Source organism: Bombyx mandarina, chromosome 11, assembly GCF_030267445.1.
Source record: "Bombyx mandarina strain Sakado chromosome 11, ASM3026744v2".
NCBI lineage: Eukaryota > Metazoa > Arthropoda > Insecta > Lepidoptera > Bombycidae > Bombyx > Bombyx mandarina.
Window position 1 is genome coordinate 16,112,647 of NC_143218.1, and position 23,051 is coordinate 16,135,697.

The window sequence follows — 23,051 nt, forward strand, 5'->3', positions numbered from 1 at the left end:
CCTTTGCTCGAAACATTCATTCGATCGGCGGCGTTTGTGAGAGAAGGTAGTCGTGGACGTGGTGTGCGTGAGTCATTGTTTTAAGTCTCTGTAAATGTGTGCTAATTGTTATTTTTTTTAAATGGTTTTTCTTCTGATTCCTAATATCAGAAGTGGGATAAAGGACTCAAATAGCCCACAGTACCGTAAAAACTCTGAACTTTGTTTTGTTTTACAATGACTGCTTACTTTGATGCTTTCATACTTTATTTGTTATTTTTATTGTGTGATTGCAAATTTTAACTGTGATAATGAGACATACTGAAACTCCTAGTACACGGAGGCGACCATCTCGAGATGATTCTCGTAATCGAAAACGATATTATGCTTTCGCGATCACAGAGATGATAGACAGAATCGCGATACGAACGATGCGCTCGCGCACGATAGACCTGTCGCGACACGTTCTAACGATAAGGAGCACGCTGAACAGACCACCAATATTTTACGGATAGTTACGACTCCCATGTCGAATATCGTTGGTTCGCAACAAGGCCGCGTAGAATCTAGTATCCCTGGTTCTGAGGCGTCTACCCTCGCCAGTGCTTTGATAGAACTTTAATAGTGATATGGGGCATAATGGGCCCTCAGGTTAGAGCCGCGAACGCTAATCTACTCACGATTTGATTTCATTTTTGGTGGAGGTCCGGCTAGGCCGAGTCCTTGTTGGGTTCAGGTTAGTTGTCACCAGTGACGCATAATATCCAACAAGTAGACGGGACTATGTTGGCAATAGCAATGGTCAACTCAACTTTTGAGATTACAGCTCATTCTGAACATCACAAAATGCAAGACAACAGACATTCGCCCTGCAGCTTCTGGTAGAAAAGACGCCACCACTAATGGTGAGGACTCTAATTACTGATGTCACGACTGAGGTGTATCGTTCGAGGTGAGTTCGTCGAGAACTAGGTCGAGGTAGAGCTCATCAATTGGTACCACGAAGTGAAAAGCGATATGATGCTCGCGTGGATGGGCACCGACGAGCAGCAGCCGTTTTTAATGTCGATAATCTTGTTTGGGTAATAACTCACAGTCTACAGGAAATGTAGATCCGGCAATCCGTGAACCTTACCGAATGGTGAGGATGGTGCCTCACGGGCATTGCCGCCAGCTCGGGCCCCTCGATGAATCCTGCGGCAGTAGCACGCAAGCGACGTGCCGGTAGCTGCGTAATATCGGTCGGCAGGTAAACTTGATTCCGGCATGCGTGGCCCGTATAAGGTTGTCGAAATTCTACCCAGTGGACTCTATCCTACGGCTGCTCAATGGCAGTTATGGCAAAACTACGCAAGCAGCTGCACAATATATGGTGTCGTGGCGGGGCGAGTGGACCCCTGAGACGTGTGCTGCCTTCTTTGAGAGTCAGTAAAGTTAATAATGATCATTGTTCACAGATATACGTATTCCTATGGTGAACCTGAAGGGTGAGCTATAGATGATTGCTCTCTAGTTACGTATCCCTCACTCGGAGTCACGGTGAGATGCCTCAATACGATTGGCCTAGGCTGGCGTATTGAGAAGCCTCGGCACGTTTGAGTATGGTCGGCGTGTCGGGAAGCTTCACACGTTTGAATAAACTCTGCGTGTGGAATGCACTCGTACGTTTTTAATACGATCTTCGTACGAGTGGGTCTGGGACCATTTTACGTATCCCTCACTCGTGTGACTAATTCTACACGGTGAGATGCCTCAATACTATCAGCCTAGGCTGGCGTATTGAGAAGCCTCGGTACGTTTGACTACGGTCGGCGTGTCGGGAAGCTTCACACGTTTGAATAAACTCTGCGTGTGGAATGCACTCGTACGTTTTTAATACGATCTTCGTACGAGTGGGTCTGGGACCATTTTACAGGGATCACTGATAACCAAATGCAGAAGACACTTAACGAAGGGCGACGCACACTGGCCCTTGGATAATAACAGGAATATGCGCATTAAGAATGATTGTGCTACTGCGCGGACTGCTCCCGTGCCGCTACCTGCACGCGCTCTCTTACTTCTGGCGTGCAAACTGCACGTGCTGCTCGCGTGCCGCTGGCTGCGCGCGCTCGCCTGCTTCAGACGTGCATATTGCGCGTACTGCTTGCGTGCCGCTGGCTGCGCGCGCTCGACTGCTTCAGGCGTGCATACCGCGCGTACTGCTCGCGTGCCGCTGGCTGCGCGCGCTCGGCTGCTTCAGACGTGCATACTGCGCGCACTGCTTGCGTGCCGCTGGCTGCGCGAGCTCGCCTGTTTCTGGCGTGCATACTGCACGTGCTGCTCGCGTGCCGCTGCCTGCGCGCGCTCGTCTGTTTCTGGCGTGCATACAGCACATGCTGCTCGCGTGCCGCTGCCTGCGCGCGCTCGTCTTTCTGGCGCACTGACCGCACGTGCTGCTCGTGTGCACACTGCACGTGATGCTCGCGAGCCGCCGACTTCACGGTGCCGTACGACTGGCAGTGACGCAGAGGGCGATGTCGCTCGATCTGTGGCCTGCTGCTTCACTCGTTGGGGACTATGATGCCTTTGGTCCACTAAGCCCGACGCAGGGAGTCACGAGTAAGGAGTAGTTCGTTTGCAGTCCTGCTGAGCTACTTATGCGCTCTGCCTGCATTTTCAGAATTATCTATCAGGATGGTCGAGCGGGACGCCCGCCACACGTGGTACGGCCTCACATCGTGGGAGCAGACTGGAGCTGGGACGGCTGCCCTACCGAACTCTCGGGAGGCGCGGATCTAACAAGATCTTTCGCACGCTTCCGCATCATCGTTACGAGTGGACCCCAGTTATGTGGTCGAGGACGAACCACAGTCAGGAGAGGCCGTGTAAGGAATACCCTACAAAAAGGGTATAAAACCGGCGCGCAGCTCCGTCACCCGCGCATTTGTCGGTTGACATTCGTCGAGAGAACATCGTTCAAAGACTTTAAGTGTTAATTTAGGAAACACGAATTTTATAATAATGTTGAGGGTACAGTGCCTATAAATAGCAACGCCTTTGCTCGAAACATTCATTCGATCGGCGGCGTTCGTGAGAGAAGGTAGTCGTGGACGTGGTGTGCGTGAGTCATTGTTTTAAGTCTCTGTAAATGTGTGCTAATTGTTATTTTTTTTAAATGGTTTTTCTTCTGATTCCTAATAATACAATAGATTAATAAGTAATGAATATCAATGACAAGGGTCCCGAAACACCTACAGTAAAAAATCAAAATTATCTTTACTCATTCGAAAATAGTTTTTATAACTCTCAGGATCTTCATCTGCTAATTCAGAGACTAACTTCAATGCACCTAAATGCCTTCTTGTTGACCATCCTCGAATCTACCAACTTTTTTTTTCTTGATAGTCTTTTTTTAAGTTTATAGGTATATAAGCATTTCTTTAGCTACATTGAATATAGCAAATTATAGCTTTGATGCTGACGGCACCATGGTTGCTGCGATACTGTGGATTTCGCGACACTAATTTTTTAACGAAATTACTTTCGCATATATAGAAACTACTTTCGTGAAACTGAGCTCAACATGCATGACACTAATTTCGTAATGTGAACTCCGCATTACTGTTAGTGTTTCGGGTCCCAGAGACACCCTTGTCGCTGATACTCATTAATAAGATCTTTTTTTTTTCTCTACTCCATCGTTGGTTTGCCATTTTCAAGGCTTGAAGCGCGTCCGAACTAACAATACACACGCCCGCACAGCGCAGGCTCTTTCGCGACATTAGTTTCACGTCGCGTCTACACTATGAAATTAGTTGCATGAAACTAATTTCACCAAAAAATCGCGCAGGGCACGAAACTAATTTGCATGCATGAAATTAATGCATGCATTACGAAAGTATTAAATTACACGTGAAACTGTTGGTAAAACTAATGTCACGAAATTAATTTCATGCCACTAATTTCGTAATGTAAATTCGCCTTTATGGCTCGTTTGCGTTGCCGGCTAAGATTACTTACTGCAAGTTACTAGTTAGTTGTAACAGTAATCCTTTATACGAATAACAAAATATTGTAGTGGCATGCATCAATCTCATAACGAATAGTATGTCAAACATCGGAGCCAAACAAAAAAAACTTTTATCGTAATTTAATGAGAAATGTTTTTCTAATCTGTGGTAATAAATCTATGTTTACACGGCAACACTGTTTCCGAATAAGATATTCGTTTTTACGGACACGCGCATGATCACCACGGCCGCTGTTTATGTAAATGATCGATCACTCACTTTGTTGTGTTCGAATATGGACCCAAAGTACTCTAAGTCGTAGTTAACTTAATAGTTCTTAGTCTGTATAGTCATTAAGGTCAGTATACATGATGACCTGGAGCTTGACTTAGTCAGTATTTACAGTCGGCATCATTGCGTCACTTTCAGAAGGCGGCACGACATGAAAACCCTCTTGTCGTGGTCGTCGGTAATTCCATACCCGATCCTGTGGACCGAATGGTAAACAGTCGACGTCGCCCTAAACACGTCGTTACGGATCCTCCCGATCCATTCACGGTGCTTTTAGGTACCTCAAGCACCGGTCACCGTTCTCGCCGAACCCGTTGCTTGCGACGAAGGGCTCGGCGAATAAATTAACCCATAGACACAGCCCACTGAGTTTCTCGGCGGATCTTCTCAGTGGGTCGTGTTTCCGATCCGGTAGTAGATTCTGCGAAGCACTGCTCTTGCTAGGGACAGTGTTAGCAACACTCCCGGCTTGAGCCCCGTGAACTCACCTACACGTCAAAAAGAAGCTGAAATAGCCTCTCAAGGCTATCAGCATAGATAAGGAAAAAAAAAACTACCGGTCCGTGAGTAGTGAGAATAGCCCCTTAGGCTACCAATTAGGTATGGGAAGAAAATTTTAAAATCTGAAAAATATGTTTCAATTCTTTTACAATAAAAAGTTTCAACGTAATAAATCATTATGAATTCAAGCCATCAGGAAGAAGGTGCGATATCATATTGATGTATAGAACAATTAGACACTTGGCACGATGTTCGCATATTTCTGAACGTGACGTCATAGTCTGCGTGCTCATTAGTATTTTTTTTGTTCACTGAAAACTTTTATAGCGGATTTAGAAGTAAATCATATTATACATATATAAGACTGCGTCGTATGCCTGTCCGATTATAATGGCAATAAAAACATAAGGCCTCGTCAGTCCGTCTAGATCAGTGTTTCCTAAACTTTTTTGTGCCATGCCCCACTGTAACATTTCTAAAATTTTTATGGCCCCATACATAATTATGAACATAAAAAAATCGATTTGTTCACTTTTGAAACATAAATGATAGGTTCTAGGAAGAAAGCGAATGCATCGCTATGAAATTGTTATCAAAACACAGAAAGTCATATTTCAAAACATATAATAAAAAACTGAAATATAATAATTTAGTGCGATTGCCCTCCTTAATTATCAAATTGCCCCATTGTGGGACGTGGACCCCACGTTAGGGAAACACCGGTCTAGATCAATAAAAGTAATATTATAATCACAATAAATACATATTTTAGATACTTAAAGACAACTAAACATAATTAATTTAGTATCGTTGTGCACGGAAAAGCAGTAGCGGAAAATTATCATAAAATAAAATACTTACTTATCGCTGGAGATACAAGTATCGATGTTACACGATCCAGCTGCAAGGATAATATTTTTCATGAATAGGAAGCGTCACGTTCCGTAATGATATGCGAAAATGCTGTTAATAATAATTAAAATTTGCCGTGACTAATGCTCTAACAGGATCGATTTGCATTTCGCTCGACACGTTACACGCGAGATAAATAAATTTTACTTGTAGCATGAAACATAGGTGTTCTTCGTTCAAAAACATCTTGTGTTGGTGACATAATATTTTTTCTAGATTCTTATCATGTTAGAAAGTTTATTTGTTGACAGCTAACGTATGGATTAAAAAGTCTTAAAAGTTAAGTTATCTTAGAACATAGAGAAATCGATACAGAACTTGCGGAAGAGTTGCATAGCAAATGTATTGACAATTTAAATCAATTATTTCTTCCCATGTATATACCTTACCCTAAATTATTCGATTGGGCAACCACTCTTCCCCATATGTCCGAGCAACTGATAAGATGTAACAAAAAAAAACCTGCTTAATATGTAGAAGTTTATAACGTTGACTTTAAACAAAAGATACAGTAGAGTTTTCTTTAATTACTTAGAATGAAACTAGCTTCACTCAAGAATATTATTTTAATTTTCATTATTATATTTGCAACGTTTCGACATTAAAAATATCAACGAACTAGCTGTACCCGTCCGCTTTGCTGGGCATTTAAAATTAATCTTATTATTTCTCACCCTCACAAAGATTCCCATCATTAACGCCCCCGCAACTGGTGTAGGGAGTTCAACGCTTATATAAATATTAGCGTATCCATTAAGTACATGTATTTTCTACATGGATACCAAGTTTCAAGTCAATCGGATGCATGGTTCAGTAGTTATAACGGAACATCCGGAAAAACCACTGTAGATTTATATATTAGTATAGATATCACCTGACATTCGCTAGTGACCACAACAACTGTGTAATGTGTGAACAATATCAAAATTTACTTAGTCAAATTGTACTTAAAAAAACAACAACAATTTTATATTCACGATAATTTATTAATGACAATTTTCTTGTTTATCACACTTTTAAGAAACATATTTAAAGTGTGCAGAATTAATAACAATTAACTATATCTATGCTAATATTATAAAGAGGAAAGATTTGTTTGTTTGTTTGTATTGAATAGGCACCGAAACTACTGAACCGATTTGAAAAATTCTTTCACTCTTTGGAAACTACACTAATCCCGAGTGACATAGGCTATAATATTTTTTGAAAAAAATAAGGGATCCTTACTAGAACTCCAATAATGTAACCCAAGGTGTAAAAAAATTCCTAAAATCGTCATCGCGTGCCCTGTGAAAACTATTGACGATAGAATAAAATAATGTACAACGACTTTGTAGAACACATTATTACTAGTTATGCCGCAATAAGTGTTCTTTTATTTTTTTAAATAAAACAACTTCGTTGAAACTTTTGTTAAAGTCCCGAGCGGAGCCGGAGCTAGCCGCTAGTTAAAGATAAACAGATATGCGGTCAGCGGTGAACACTGTCAAAATAGTGTCTTATCACACCACAGTAGTACGATTGTAGTCAACGATCTTGCGCAATATAATAAATAGGTTACCGTTTTTTTATAAAAAATATCGAAATTAAAAAAAACCGCAATAGAATAAATGAAATTGAAAATCACACCGTTATTCACAAAATATCATAGAACAAATAATTCGTTTTAAAACACAAAACTTTCTGATAAAACATAGCTATGCATTTTTTTTATGAAATTCTTACCGGATTGATTTGTAAATTTGAGTTTACCAGATAGATAGTTGTATAGATTTATCTATATATAACATATTTTTTTTGTTTATAGTTTTCTTAGGTTTATTTGTTCTGAAAGAAAGCAAAACTAAAGTTTTGTTGTGATTATCGCTCGTAGTAGAGACATTATTTTGAAGCTACTTTCATTCGCGTAACCTATCGTGTGTTCATATACTGTTAGCAAATCTCACCAATACTGGCTGAGGCCGTCCTCTCGTCTTCCTCTTCTGATGAAGCATTAGAAATTTCTGAGCAATCGGCAACCCAAAAAAAAAAAAAAATTGTCGATATCCTAAAATAATTCGTATTTCAAAACCTTATATACATAATATATGTCAAAGAAAAGCGTTGTCAATACCAAACTCCACTACTTTCGATGAGTTTCCATAATTAGCGCAATCACCTCAATGCTCCGACCACGACGGGTCGGACTCTTGAACGCATCTAAGAAACAAGTTTACTGACTGGTCCATTATGTACTCCATGATTGTATGGAATTAATAATATCATGAACGATAATGATAATCGATTGAGTTGTGATTTTTTTAATGATTGAAATCTTTGAACGTTCGTAATTGATATGTTTAGTTTGTAATAAACATAATGCGTGTGATTAAGAAATGCGCTTCAATTAAGTTTGGGATAATTAGTAGGTACACGAAATAAGTGGTCCACTCGAATGCCCACACTTAACAGAGACAGGAGGACGAAAGAAGGACGATCCTTGGGACAAAAACTAGTCAAAAATGTAGTTTATAAATTCTCTACTCAACTACGGTAACTTCCGTTTAGAAATTAATCAGGACAAATAATACAAACTAGTGGTCCCGCAGAAGTCAAAATTCGACTTTAATCAATTGAAATTTTATGTTTAAACGTTATTATGGTTTTATTGTCAAATAGGTACTTATTGTACTTATATAATATAATCACAGATTTCGCCAAAACTACACTATACATAAATAATAATCATAAAGACAAACAATATTCATCTATTCTCAATTTGACCCCAGACTTTAAACACTAACAAAAGTTTGACAATTGACAATAAACAAAGAGTATTTATATATATGTGTTGTGTCAAATACATGGTAGTGTGTGTAATGTTTTCTTTATTGATTTAATGTATCTTTTATGCATTATTTTAAAAAAAATATTAGCATTGTGCACTTCTTCTCTATATTCTCTATAAGTGTGGAAAATTTCATACTCCTCCGTCCGCGCAATTTCGTAAAAAGGGATACAAAGTTTTTGCTTCACGTATTAATATTACAAATAAATGTTTCTAGAATCGTGATAAAACTAGTGATGCTATTTTGTTTTTTTAAAATAATAGTTCTAAAGGATTACAAAAACACAGTATTCTCTTTAATTTCATGACTAGTTTTAGGTCGAGAACAAATGTCTTGAAGATTCATCAGAGATTAATGACAAACACAATGTGGTGTGTGTACGTCCTCGCGATAGGTATTTATCTCAAAACGAGTTTCCTTTCTAAAACGATTGTTCACAATATAATAATCTGTACAATCCATTCCGGTGATCGTCAAGGCTTCATATATCCGTTAAAACGGTCTAAAGAAAATATACTTACTGGTGGTAGGACCTCTTGTGAGTCCGCACGGGTAGGCACCACCACCCTGCCTATTTCTGCCGTGAAGCAATAATGCGTTTCGGTTTGAAGGGCGGGGCAGACGTTGTAACCACACCGAGACCTTAAAACTTATATCTCAACATGGGTGGCGCATTTATGTTGTTTAGGCAGCGGCTTGGCTCTGACCCTGGCATTGCTGACGTCCATGAGCGACGGTGACCACTTACCATCAGGTGGGCCATATGCTCGTCTGCCTACAAAGGCAATAAAAAAAAAAGATGTCTATGGGCTGAAGTAACCACTTAACACCAGGTGGGCTGTGAGTTCGTCTACCCATCTAAGCAATAAAAAAGAGGCTTATCGACTGAAGGAAGATCGCTATGTTCCCGGACTGTTCCGGTATTTTTTTATTAAGACGGGATTCACGACACTAAAAAAAAATATGGGTGTAGAACCAACGGAAGCCGATTAAAGTTTTATCATTTGTTATCTATATCTACTAAATTAGAGATGTCGCATCGAAATGGTGAATAGTTTTTTTTTTGGAATGGGAAAAAACACAAATATCTGTGATAGCACAGTCATACTTTCCGGTTTTAAGGCTGGGACTTACGTTATAGGTATTAACTAAGACTGCGACCTGCATGATGAGCTACGATAACCACTTAGCACAAGCTTAGCCGTGAGGTTATTCACCCGTAAACGTTATCTATACTAATATTATAAAGCTGAAGAGGTTGTTTGTTTGTTTGATTGGTTCGATTTTAAAAAAATCTTTCACTCTTAGATAGTCCATTTATTGAGGAAGGCTATAAGCTCTATAACATCACGCTAAGACCCATACAAGCGGAGCACTAATAAAGAACTTCCGCTGCGTCCGCTGCGGAATTGGTTAAAGCTTCGCTAAAATAATGTAAGACATAATTGTTATATGAAATAAATCTCCTTTAAAAGTTTTAAAAAAAGTCCCTGACAGACATATATTTTAAGGTTGGCTCACTACCTATAACTTTCTTATGCTAACCAATTTGTTCTAAAATAAAGCATTATTTGTGAAGGTGTTTTTATGGAGATGACAATAATCCCTATCCAAATAAATATGTTATTCATTACAAGTATTTAATTTTAAAGAAATTTGCCATTTACATTATTTGATTTTGTGAGTATCTTAGAAGATATCGCAGTTTTAAAATGACATCACAGAAAAATAATGATCAAGTGCGCAATATTGGTGTACAAGGCGCCGGCCGGTGCGGGCGGCGCAGAATGAGAAGAATAAGAAGAAACCCCCACTTCAAGATAGGTTTTGAAAATTGTAGATTTTACTGGATTCCTCCAGGTTCCTATCCTCAGATCGTGATACTGATGATTATAGAACCATTCGGGAACTCTACCCTTTCGAACAAAAAAAAAAGAATTCTCAGAAACGGTTCAAGCATTCTTGAGAAATCGGTGAACATACATAGATAAAAAAATGTTGGTCGAATCGATAACCTCCGCTTTTGAAGCCGGTCAAAAAGCGTGATTTTGGTACTTTAAATAGCTCCTTAACATTATATTATTCAAAAATATTTTCACCTTCTACGTAAATGAAGTCGCGGGTAAAATTTAGCGCTATCCTGAAGTCACTATTTCACGCGGACGAAGTCGCGGGCAAAAGCTAGTAATTAATAAAAAGAAATAATTGTATTGTACTACCCCTCAAATGTAACTACTACGCCTACTATGTAAATATTTGAGCTGAACCAATGGAATGGTGTTAATTCATAAATGCCAACATTGAATCTTGTGTATGATATTACTAGATGCTTCCCGCTGTTTCACCCGCGTGGTGAAGGGATGGTGTCAATGAGTTATGTATCACTGTTAATACCACACAATTTGTAAGCGTGATAAAAGCATGATGACGATCTCTGTCGTGTAAAGAGAAACTAAAGATCTACGGACCTAACACACAACAAACTGGACACAAATCAAAGAACACTATATTGTTTGCAAAATAGCGTTTATCTCATAAAAACTTTGGTAAATGATGTTTGGTTCCCATAATATCGATTAATATTACAGGAATTCTAAAGGTAATAAAACATAATAGTTTCCCGTAGAAATGAGATAAAAGGAAGCCTATCCCACTCCCTGACTCAATACCATCTTTCTGAATGAAAACGTGAAAGAAAAACAAACAAACACAATTTCTTATTTATAAAATTAGTAAATATATTATAATATCAATATTGGATATTATTCTATAACATTAGTAAATATATTATAATATCAATATTGGATATTATTCTGAGCGAAGTTACTGTCGAACAATTTTCACTGCATCAAAATCATTTCACGTTAGGCCTACGATAGTTTTTCTGATTATGTTTAGCCGAATCCTTGATAAATATATTTGTTCACGTTAGATGAACACGGTCCTTTATTCGGATAAGGTTATTATTTGTAATGTTGGCTTGGAACGATTGGAGTGAGACTTCATACATCTCATTAAGTTTACAGTTACTGTTATTGCTTAAGATTGATCTTCCTTACCAATGCTTCCTATATATTTTCTCTCCAGCTGCGTCTCGTGGATTCAGCCCCGCTATTTTTTTATAACGCAAAGCTGTATTTTTTTTATTGCTTAGTTGGGTTGACGAGCACACAACTCACCTTTTGTTAAGTGGTGACCGGAGCACATAGACATCTACAACGTAAATGTCGCTACCCACCGTGAGATATGAGTTCTAAGGTCTCAGTATAGTTACAACGGCTGCCCCACCCTTCAAACCGAAACGCATTACTGCTTCACGGCAGATATAGCCAGGGCGGTGGTACCTACCCGTGCGGACTCACAAGAGGTCCTACCAACGTTTTACTTGTATCATAAACTACCAGATGATTTGTAGATCCGTTGTCACAGTTATTGTTCGTGCATTTTATGACTGACATACCTGTTGTTGTCATTTATCATAATTATTTGGATTCAGTATTGTACAAAATTCCATCGGACTGACTCCGTTTAGGCGTTATTGTGTGAATAACAAAAATTAAAATATACAAACTTTCACGTTTACAATGTTAGCATGGACAACGTTTTCATATTTTTAGTGTAAATTAAGATTATTAATTCGAAAGTTACAAAAAAGTTCAACTATGTTGTTCTCATTTGTAATGGTACCAGAAACGGACTAAAAACTAAAAGACTAAAAAAGTACATCCAAACCTCGTATAAGAAATATATTTATCGAACAAGCGTCACTAGACTAATTTGACGATCAATACAAACTAGAGGTCCCGCAGTAGTTGAAATTCGACTATAAATAATTGGAATCGTAAGTTTGTACACTATGATTGTATTTTATACTTCTATAATCACAAATTCGCCAAGACTACACTATAAAAAATATTAACAAAGACAAACAATATTTAATCTATTCTCAATTTGACAACAGACGTCAAGAACAAGTTTGACAATAAATAGTATGCATGCGTGTGTGCATCAAATACATAGTATGTAGTGTGTGTAATGTTTTCTTTATTGATTTAATGTATCTTTTATGCATTATTTGAAAAAAATATTAGCATTGTACACTTCTTCTCTATATTCTCTATAAGTGTGGAAAATTTCATACTCCTCCGTTCGCGCGTTTTTCGTAAACACGGATACAAAAAATTTTTGCTTCATGTATTAATATATAGATACGATTTTGTTAATGGGCGAATAAGAATAATCTGAAACCATTGAAATCTTATATCGATTGTGAATCGATTGTCGTAAATCCGACTCTGGACCCATTGTTGCTGTAAATACTTATATGGAAGCGACCAAAATAAATCACGAACAAAACCATATCGGCGCGATCTTATACTATCTCGGCGGGATCGACCGCTGGGGAGATACATCGCGATACAAAGGTATTACGCCATTGAATTAGCATTACCGCTCTCCCCGATAAAGTTCGTAGTGTGGACACGTCCCGTGCGTCATATTTCGTAAAGTATGACTTTCCTTCAATGTGCGGAATTCATTCGAAATATCCCGCTGCTGATAAGATTGTACGTCTCCACTAACGTTGGAACGTCAAAGAATCTTCGGCACGCGAGAATGGCATTTCCTCAGTTCCCTATCAAAGTTATTGCATCTCTTTTCTATAAACATACATATCTGTAAAACGTTTGTTTTGTGTTAATAAGAATTTTTCTTTATTTCTGTTTCAGGAGGCTCATAGAACTGAATGAACTTGACATCAACATCTCCACGCATTAAATGTAAGTTACATTAATTTCTAAAAGTAATTTTCCATTGTTTTCAATGAAGACCATGTTTACGTTCGCGGAAGGCTACTAATAAACATAATATTATCATGAAGCGTATTGAATACGCCATTACAAAATCATTATCTTGAAAGTATAATTAACCAAATTGTATTTCTATTGTCGATAACATATCTCACATCCGAAATGAATGAAACGTTGACCTGTATCGATGCAGTCTCGTAAACAAATAATATGGCTTTATTTGAAATGACGAAATCTCGTTCAAGCATCGAAGATGGTTCGAATGTATACGATGATAAATCCATTGATGGTACTGACAAATGGAACTATTATTCAATTAGGATGAGTTCGGGTGCCCCGTGCGATTGTCACTTGACCGGCCGCACCCCGAGAATCAAATAATACGTTAACCTCAATAATGGTATCGTCGATCTATTGCCAGAGCTTTATCGGATGGATGCAAGAGATATTGAATAATAATTGGTGCACACGAGGTGGGTCCGCGCGGCTTCACGATAGAGATCCTATCAGGAGAGCGTGCCGCATCCATCAGGCTTCGATAGGTTGTATCTAAGCCGGTATCGCGCACCAACGATAACTATTGTCTTAAAGAACGATTTTATCTGCGAAATTTGTGATTCGGCTTTGATCGACCGTTTGTCTTTTACCGCAAATGAGCCAGATAATAGCGGACGCGGTCATGAAAGGAGCGAATTTCTCCTAAATGTTTGTCTAGTCATCGCTTCGTCGTGAGAAACTAATATTATCTTTACAAATTATCGTGTACTCGTCGCCACTTTTATGAAATAATTGCTAAAAATAAACTGTTATCGTTTTTGTAATGTATTTATTAATGTTTGTGACTATACATTTTATTAATTTACAACTTAGGCAAACACTAGGAAAACTTCAATTGTCATTAAAGTTTTCGCACACTACACCCATCTATATATTAATACGTGAAGCAAAAACTTTGTATCTCTTTTTACGAAAATTGCGCGGACGGAGGAGTAGGAAATTTTCCACACTTATAGAGAATATAGAGAAGAAGTACACATAGCTAATATTTTTTTAAATAATGCATAAAAGATACATTAAATCAATAAAGAAAACATTACACACACTACATACCATGTATTTGACGCACACACGCATGCATACTATTTATTGTCAAACTTTTGTTTTTGACGTCTGTGGCCAAATTGAGAATAGATTAAATATTGTTTGTCTTTATTAATATTTTTTTATAGTGTAGCCTTGGCGAAATTTGTGATTATATAAGTATAAAATACAATCATAATAGTGTACAAACTTACAATTCCAATTAATTATAGTCGAATTTCGACTACTGCGGGACCTCTAATATTATGAGTTTAGTGAATTGACAAATGTAATTAGTACAACATTTATAAAAGGCCGTGTTTAAATTGGACGATTCATTTCGAGTTTAATGTTGGCCGCATTGAAACCGGCTGCTTCTGATTGCGTCCACTTAATAGCATTAGCATCATTGTCTCTGGCCATTAATAAGCCGTCGGACAGCTCTATTGGCCGATTCTCCATAACAGGCCGGACGGGACTTGGCTCCGGTGTCACGAATTAGTATCCTAATGGCCCCGGGGGAAGATATTCCCCCCGGATATAGAGACTCAGTTACGCGTACCGACCTCATCGAACAATGGTTTTAATTCAGCATCAGAATTTAAATTTATTGTCCCTTTAAATCTCTCATGTACTTTCCTGTAATATTTGTATATGAATGTTGTTTATGTTATTACTCTAGTTGTGTTTTGAATAAACGATAATATCTCGCTATTTAGTATTGGGATCGATTCGTAGATAGGAATGATACTTAACCCATAGGTTAAATTCTATCCATGAATATGCTTTAGTCTCAATAAGTACATCTAGAGCAAATTGTTAAGTTCTTGTTAATATTATTTATTATTAGTTAATAATAAATAATATTAATAAATAATGTTAATATTAGTTAATATTATTCATAACTAGAGGTCCCGCAGTAGTCGAAATTCGACTATAATTAATTGGAATTGTAAGTTTGTACACTATTATGATTGTATTTTATACTTCTATAATCACAAATTTCGCCAAGACTACACTATAAAAATATGAACAAAGACAAACAATATTTAAGCTATTCTCAATTTGACAACAGACGTCAAGAACAAAAGTTTGACAATAAATAGTATGCATGCGTGTGTGCGTCAGATACATGGTATGTAGTGTGTGTAATGTTTTCTTTATTGATTTAATGTATCTTTTACGCATTATTTTAAAAAAATATTAGCATTGTGCACTTCTTCTCTATATTCTCTATAAGTGTGGAAAATTTCATACTCCTCCGTCCGCGCAATTTTCGTAAAAAGGGATACAAAGTTTTTGCTTCACGTATTAATATATAGATGTAATAATATAGATATATATATCTAAATTGGTTCATCTATCTAGCTAGCTGCTATTTGCTAAATAAATAAAAATATATGGATTCATGTATGTATGTTTTTGTCATCTATCTCTTTCTCAAGCATTCGTACAATTGTCATAAAATTTGGTACAGTTGTTATTGGAACTCTAAGATAGGTTTATTTCGTATCGTCAAAACACGAGAGGTGATCCTCCAGAAATATCATGGAATCAATGTTTTTTATACAAGCTATAATAGCAGCGTTCTCGGGATTTCGTTGGTAGACGCGGAATGAACTCAAGGCCCGCCTAGTGCAATGTAGTTATAGGAGACCATAGACATCACGGCGTGAATGTCGCCACTCACCTTAAGACATGAGCTATATGAATATTTGCAATGTAATTGAGATTTTGAGTTGACATTAGACGGATGACATATTTGTTATCGTACACCTATACGGTGATATCAATCGTTTTTTTATCTCTGAAACGGATTAGATCTGATTGGAATTAATAAATCGGTGCGTCAATTTCGTCTGGCAGCTCTGTAAATCCGTTGTGATGTTAGAAGCGTTGCAACCGACCGTCCGAGCGTCAATTAAGACCAATTAACTCCGGCAGACTCACGGGCTCCTTTCGTCGGATGTTCACGAAGCAACGTTTTAGTTTTCAAAATGACTTAAATGACTTAAATTTCAAGCTATTAGTATCATTACCGTGGCGTCGTAAAGTTTACCGTGAAAATGGCACACCAAAGCGGTACGTCTAGTTTTTTTTTGTTGTTCGGTAAAAGCTGTTTGCGAAATAGGAAAGACTGATTTTGAAACAAAATAAAAGTTCGAAAAAAAATAATAAGCCAAAAATTGCGGTATTAAAAAAAAAATATAATCAGTACTAATATACTTGGTTTAAAAAAGGATGTATGTATCGTACCTTCTGAGAAGAGGCTACTTCGATAAGGCTATGCGTCGTGATAATCGCCTTATCGTTGCCGCCGCCGTCTACTCCCCGAATCTTGATCACGCAGGAGCAAGTCACCGTCGTCGCCCTAGACACGTCCTTACGGATCCATCAGATCCAATAACTCTTGCATTAGATACCTTCAGCTCTAACACTAGGAGCAGGCTGAGGAACCCCGGTAACCGTACTTGTCGAACTCGACAAAGAGGTCGACGTGCAACCTAACCCATGTATCAGCCCGCTGAGTTTCTCGCCGGATCTTCTCAGCGGGTCGCGATTCCGATCCGGTAGTAGATTCATTCGCGAAGCAATTGCTCTTGAGTTGGTAGGTCTCCTTCGGAGGCGCTCGGGCAGTTGTTAGCAAATCCCACCCCTCCTGGCTGGGCCTTTGCTCGCCCACCTGTCCTGGTGAAACTGGAAAGGCCTCCGGGCCACCAGTAATCTTTCAATCATAAAAAAAGAAGAGGTAAAGTAGCTCTCGATAGCGTTATGATACAGCTGTCTTTTGACAATTATTCTTTCTCATTCTCATATACGTTAATAGGGATGTCTATAATCTTCTATCATCATACCAAAAACCACCGGAACAAAGACACGCCTTTCTTAAAACGAAGGCTGAAAATAGTTAATAAGTTGATGGTAGGCGGTAGTTACGTATGTTGGTTAGCGCCCATGAGCAATTGGAACCACCTTCCGTCAAATTAGTTCTAGGCCCTTCTGACTTCATCGCAAAATGTACTGATTCCACCTACATAAAAATATAGTTAGGAACTGGGGCTCAGATTAATTAAAAGTCACCGAAATAAAGATTAAAACTCAATTTAATTATAAGGTAGGCTTCACTGTCACAATTCACTTTTTCACTTTCTCGAGGTGATCCGTTCGTCGCTTCGTTTCGAAGAGAGCTGTCTTTTTTTCTACTTTTTTGCTGGTAGCCTAAGGGGTTTTTACAACTACGCTTGGACGGGTAGATGAGCTCACGGGCTTAATCTGAGAGAATTTGCTGATACCAGTCCTAACAAAAGCAGTACTTGGCAGAATTCTGGCTATGGAATGAGCTCCCCTCCACGGTGTTTCCCGAGCGCTATGACATGTCCTTCTTCAAACGAGGCTTGTGGAGAGTATTAAGTGGTAAGCAGCGGCTTGGCTCTGCCCCTGGCATTGCTGAAGTCCATGGGCGACGGTAACCACTCACCATCAGGTGGGCTGTATGCTCGTCTGCCTACAAGGGCAATAGAAAAAAAAAAGAATCTACAAACGAATCGGAATCGCGACCCACTGAGAAGATTCGGCGAGAAACTCAGCGGGAACTGTCTTCCTGAAGACTATATTCACACTTTTATAGTCACTCGAACACTAAGGAAATGTACTAGAATACTCGAGAAATGTTTCCAGAATATTCGTGAAATGTTTAATATGTTTCGATGTCCGTTTTTGCAATCTGACGACACATACCGTTACTCATACCGGCTTAACAATATGTTATAATACTACTTTTAATTAATCATGATTACAGTTTATATTAAAATTTATTGCAAGCATTACAAGAAATTCATGATAAAAATCGCTTATTTACCAAAAAATTTGTTCTTTTTTACACCAACAAAACAAAATTTTTTTTCTTTTTTGAACCTCCACCTTCTCCTCTTGACTCTCGACCTCCACTTGATGTTCAGTTGTTATCGTATTTACCTCCAAAAATGAGATCAAAGTTCCAAACATATTGCGTAAGGCTGTCTCACCCTTCAAACCGACACAACCGACACTTATGATTGGTTCGCGGCAAAAATAAGCTTGGTGGTGATCTACCACCCCTAAAGACACTACTCACTACATTCAAAGGAAAAAGGGATCATAGGTAGAAAAAAAAAACTGTGTTAGGCCGATAATACACATTTTTATAGATTATTACATAATATAATCTTCTGTGCGTGTATATGTGACCGAACTTCTCCTAAACAGCTATATAGACCGATTTTGGTGAATGTTTTTGTGTGTATTCAAATGGATTCGTGAATGATTTGGATTTACAATTTGGTCCACAAAAAAGTTGGTCGTAGCTATTTTTATATATATAAAAAATATTATAATCTTAATATTTAAGACACGAATACAATAACAACGTCTGTCGGGTCTACTAGTGCTATGTATGTATAGTATTAGGGGTTAAAGTATGTAATTGCCGATTTGTACTGAAAAATTGAAATTCGTTTTTTTTTTCATTTAACATATTTATTTAATCAAAATATCTATCATTATTGTCTATACATTGCTGCCATCTAATAGGAAGGTCATTTATGCCTTTACCATAGAGCTATGGTTATCTAGATTCTACAAACTGTGTGAAAGCATTTTGAACTGCCTCCTGGAAAGAAAACTTTTATCACGTAGAAAATTGTCTAAATCACGAAAAAAATGATAGTCCGTTGGAGCAAGGTCTGGCGAATACGGAGGGCGACGAATGGTTTCTAATTACAGTTCCTATGGAGTTGAAATGGTTTCTCGTGGTGTATGAGGTCTCGCGTTATCATGGAGCAATAATGGTGAAGATCGATTCATGAGTCGGGGCTGTTTCACTGCAAGTTTTGCTATCATTGTTCGGAGTTCGGCACTATAGACATCTGCCGTTATTGCTTGACCAGATCGGAGAAAGCTATAGTGAATGACACCATGCTGACACCACCAAACAGTCACCATTACCTTTTTGTTGGTAAGCTTTGCTTTTGGACATTGTTGCGGCGTTTGACCTGGGGTCAACCATTGCATTTTTCGCTTACGGTTATCGTAAAGAATCCACTTTTCATCACATATCACAATTCGATCTAATATCCCTTCGTTTCTGTATCGATTCAACAAGACACACAACTTTCAACACGCGTATCTTTCTGCAGATCAGTCAAATCATGAGGCACCCATTTTTCATATTTTTTTACTTTAAAAAATATGAGTCACTGCATACAACAAATGAGTCAATATTGTTGGTAGGTAACGAACCGTGCCGCTAATTCCTGGGTAGTTTGGTTCGGATCGTCTTCACCATCTCTATCAATTCATTGTTATTCACATGTGTATGCGCGGTCTTCCACGTGGTTCGTTCTTCAAATCAAAATTTCCATTACGAAACGTTTAAATCAAAATCGCACGGTGCGTTCATCAGTAGTCCCCTCTCCAAACGCAACATTGATATTGCGAGCTGTTTCTGCAGCGTTAGCTCCACGTCGGAACTCATATTCAAAAATCACTCGAATTATCGAAGTATCCATCTTTCTTGTCTAAGCTGAATAAAAAAAAAACTGAAAGTCGATAATCGAATGTTGCACATTTTTTAAAAGAAGAACCTCGTAGATACCATTTGACAAAAGTTTCACTCAGAAATCTCAAACCATGAAAGTTCTATGTCAATTCGAAGTATCTATTATAATTAACTAACTAACTATTATATACATAATATATATAAGACAGCGCTGTCTTTGGCTCATCCATTACTTTAATCATATAATTATTTTGTTTATGCACTTCTTATCTGTTACTCATCGTTGTTTCCTGGAATGATTCGTTTAAAGCGATTACATATCTTGTTTTGCTGCATTGAGATAAATCGAACATGTTTTTTTTACAAAGACGCGCTGATAAATAAACAAAAGGAAATGTATTAATAATAAATTGCGCGACGGTTATATCGTAAAGTACTAAAATGTTGTAGTTTCAAGTATATTAAATATAATATAATCTTAATATATATAAATCTCGTGTCACAATGTTTGTCCTCAATGGACTCCTAAACCACTTAACCGATTATAATAAAATTCGCACACCATGTGCAGTTCGATTCAACTTGAGAGATAGGATGGTTTTTATTTCGATGATTGGTCGCAATATTTATTAATTAACAATAAAATGATTTCTTATGGTAGGCAGCGGCTTGGCTCTGCCCCTGGCATTGCTGAAGTCCATGGGCGACGGTAACCACTCACCATCAGGTGGGCCGTATGCCCGTCTGCCTACAAAGGCAATAAAAAAAAAAAAAAATTTTTTGTTATTAATTGTAAGTTTCATAAGTCTAAAACAGATGGCGCCTTAAATCAGTTTTTACAGACAATTGTTATACTGTGACTTTAATATCTCATAGATGGCGCTGTGCTAAAAATACCAACGTTTCACATAAGCTACAATTTAATGGCATAAGCACCACGTGTTTCTGAGGCTAAAGTATAAGTGAAATTTATTTCGTAGTAAACGCAATACAGTGAAATCCAATTGTTCTTACGTTGTCAATTTTTGGTATTAGCATAGGCGGCCGTGAGTTATTTAGAAACAAAAACCTAAGCCACAGCCACAGCAACGTGTGGCCGGGTCCGCTAGTATAATATAAATTCCAGTGTGAATTCGATTTCTGTACACGCTGTGATCGCAAATTTGAAAAGTTTTTTAATTTCTATGACTATTCTAATTGATTTCTGTTTATGCTTAGATGGGTAGACGAGCACACGGCTCACCTCGTTCAGTGGTCACCGGAGCCCATGGCCATCAACAAATGCCGCCGCTCACATTAAGACAAGAGATCTGAGTCTCAGGGCATAACATCATATAATAAAATTAAAATTCGCAAAAAAAAATCTTCATTATTGTTGGTGGTGGCTACGTATTGTTAGTCCAGATAGGGACCACCATCCTGTCTATTTTTACCGCGTCACAGCCATGCGTTAAAGGGTGGGTGGGAAGGCGTTATAATACTATACTAATGGCCCCGCGCGGTAGTCGAAATTCGACTATAATTAATTGAAATTATAAGTTTGAACATTATATTGGTTCTATTATCAAAGGTCTATATTATACTTCAATAATCACAGATTTCGCCAAGACATATAGACAAATAATATTAAAGACAAACAATATCAAAGATAAACAATAGCAAAAGTTTGACAATAAACAAGGACATACGAGTATTACTATATAGGTCTATGACGAGTATACGATTACTACGAGTATATTATGAGTTGTGTCAAATACATGCTAGTGTGTGTAATATTTTTTATGGATTTTATGTATTTTTGATGCATAATTAGAAAAAATATTAACATTCTGGACTCCTTCTCTATATTCTTTCTCTCCGTCTGCGAAATTTTCGTCAGAAGGGCAATAAAATGTTTGCTTCACGTATTAATTCGCGCGGCCGATCATCCACAAGGTGGACAGACTTGATTAAGTCATCTACGAAGTTTTCCCTTACTGAGTGTACACGTACCGCCACAAATAGAGAGAGATGGAGAAGTCTCTCAAAAGCCGCAACCAAACATTAAGACATACGTAACCACGACCACTCCGCTAGGAGTGTACGACTGAGAAGAAGAATTAATATATAGATACCTGAGACTTTGACTGTATTTCTAAAAGTGAGTGACTCTATTCGGGTTGTGTTATGTATGGGCATCGCTAACCACCCAAAACCAGGTGAACGATGAGCCCTTTTAATCATGAATGAAATAAATAAATTATGACCTAGCATGCGTTCCGCAAGTTCAGAGTTTCGAAATCTAATAATTCGATTGTAATGTTTTATCATTAAGTACAGATAATATATTATTATATACAATAACTGAAATCAATTCAATTGGTTCTGTTTTACATTCAATCATTTTATACAATTTAGATAAATAATTTATCTGTCTATTAAAAAATTCGCACGAAAACTTTTTAAGTAGGTATTGTTTATAACATGTACGAATTAAATACGATGCGATAAGTTATAATTGCCTATTGCAAGATAGAGAGGATATCGGGGCGCTATTGCCAACATAATAAACATTATCATAACAATAACAAGCCAGTAACTCGCGGCATTCGATTTGCTCATGACGGCAGCCAGATAACCCCGTCTCGGAGCCAGTCGGTTTTCGTGTGCAACCCGGTACACCGCACATGTTCGCCTCAACGCGCCATATAAAATAATTTAAATAACCAAACGAATTTGTTCGGTCCACTGTCGCGGTGTTGAATTGTGCGCGCTTTTATTGTATATGTCCCCTCTCACGCGGTCATCTCTATTTAGTTCATAAAGGTAATGAAATCTATAAGAATTTTCATTCATTTACGTTATCAATGTATTAAAGTGTTCGATTATGTTGTTATTGGTATTTCGAAATTCGTGATTAATGATATTCGGAATGTGTTTCTGAGCCGTATAATTAAGCTATTGTTGTAAGCGCCCGTTCAATAGCGAGCTTACCGATGTTAAATTAGTCAAGAGCACATTAATATGAATGGGTGTTTTTTTTTTTTAAAGTTCGAGCGGAGGCATCGCGTTCTTGATTTCACAGCAGGTGGGACGATCGATCATCAATCACATCTCGTTTGTCCAAGGACGTGGTAGCGGTAAC

General features: G+C 38.0%; 1 protein-coding gene across 4 annotated transcripts in view; it reads left to right on the plus strand.

The window, feature by feature from the left end:
* The window catches only part of Ntan1 (N-terminal amidohydrolase 1), a 121,256-nt gene that overhangs the window by 80,427 nt on the left and 17,778 nt on the right, over positions 1-23,051 (plus strand). For 3 of the 4 annotated variants that reach the window (XM_089731093.1, XM_028172110.2, XM_089731094.1), the window contains one exon: positions 13,231-13,281. The gene's annotated coding sequence lies outside the window, so the exon portion shown is untranslated. Of the gene's footprint in view, positions 1-13,230; positions 13,282-22,590; positions 22,733-23,051 lie in introns of those variants that run through there. The other variant, XM_089731095.1, reaches the window with a different exon arrangement.